The sequence below is a fragment of the Penaeus japonicus genome, unplaced genomic scaffold, assembly GCF_977035675.1.
Source record: "Penaeus japonicus unplaced genomic scaffold, GWHDUDI00000001_assembly GWHDUDI00000007, whole genome shotgun sequence".
NCBI classification, from domain to species: Eukaryota; Metazoa; Arthropoda; class Malacostraca; order Decapoda; family Penaeidae; genus Penaeus; species Penaeus japonicus.
The window spans coordinates 12,679,801-12,681,757 of NW_028234409.1; positions in this window are offsets into that span (position 1 = coordinate 12,679,801).

Here is a 1,957-nt window from a genome sequence, read left to right on the forward strand (position 1 = left end):
TATTTATGTTTGTGGGGCTATTTAGGCAAGAGAAAGAAAGTGCCTACAGTCTTCAAAACAAACCCCCCCCTACCCCTACCCCCACACCCCTTGATTGTTTGTGTTGATTTTTGTCTCCCTTTCTTACTCTGTTGAAATTCCTGCAATTACCTCCACGTGCTTGTGTTTTACCTTCTTCTTCTTGTTATTTTCATTTCTTTGGTTGATATTTTTCATTTCTATTGTTTTTTTCTATTTATTTATTTTTCATGGTTTCGTTGTTGAAGTCATAATGATGCTGATGATGACCATGATAATGATAATGATAAAAATGATAGTAATGATAAAGATAATGATAATAATAATAAAAAGGAGAGTAATGATAAAAATAATGATGATAATGATTGTTATAATCATTTAAATAATAATAATAGTATTGAGAATTAGCTTCGTCATAATGATGATTATAATGCTAATGATAAGAATGATAATCGTGATAATAATGCTAATGATGATGGTAATGATAATGATACTAGTAATGATAATGATGATGATAATAACAAGGATAATAATAATGATGATAATAATAATAACAACTGTGATGATGAAGATATAATGATAGTAATGATAGTGATAATGTAGTAATGATGATAATAATAATGATAATGATAGTGATGATAAAAGTAATAACGATAATAATGCTAATGGTAATAAAGATGATAATGCTAATGATAATAATGATGATAGTAATAATAATCATCAATGATTATGGCAATACTACTACTACTACTAATTATAATGGTCATGATAATAATGATAACTGTAATATTTATCATTATCCTCATTATAATGAGGATAATGATAATAACAATACTACTACTACTAACAATAATGATAATGATAAAATTAATAATGATCATGATAAGGATAATAATGATGATGATGATAATAATAATAAAATAATAAGAAGGATGATGATGATAATGATAATAATAATAATGTTATTGATCATCATAGTAATAGTAATAGCAAATGTAATAGTGATGGTAATATTAATATCAAACAACAAAGTTAATAGTTACCGTAATAAAGATAACAACAACATATTCATAACACACTCACTACCTTTCTTCAACATACTATCAAGTACTAAAGAGGTAAAGTGCTTTCAAATGCGATGCAATGTAAGCAATCATCTGGAACGCAAAATGCAGAAGGAAATAACAGCCTCAAAATGGGAATGCAAAAAAGCTAAGAGCATGATAACGTAAAATATAGAATAATACCTTTTACCTTTATTGACAGCTGGGTTTCGACTATTAAAAGGCACATATACATAAAAGAGTATTTATTGTACCTTAAATGGTTATTCGGTCAATGATAAATGTATACGAAATTGTTATTATATGCTACGAAATTCGTGTGGATATATTTTGCTATTAGCTGATATATCCCCAACTGTCCTTTTGATATGTATGTGATATGTTTAAAATATGTAAGTACAAAGCAAGGCTATTTCAGATGCCTTATATCGAAGAGCCATGATTCGGGCTATCGATGGGGGTGTAGTGATAGTATTCATAGCTTTATGACAATTAAGAGGCTGTGGGTGATAAATAAGGGCGATAAATTTCATAATGATTATGATTATGAAAATGATGAAAATGATGATGATTATGAAAATGATGATGATTATGAAAATGATGATAATGATGATGAATATGAAAATGATGATGATTATGAAAATGATGATAATGATGATGATTATGAAAATGATGATGATTATGAAAATGAGGATAATGATGATGATTATGAAAATGATGATGATTATGAAAATGATGATAATGATAATGATTATGAACTATATGATGATGATAATGATTATGAAATATATGATGATGATAATGATTATGAAAATGATGATGATGATAATGACCATGTAACTGAGGATAATGATAGTGATTATGAAAATGATGAT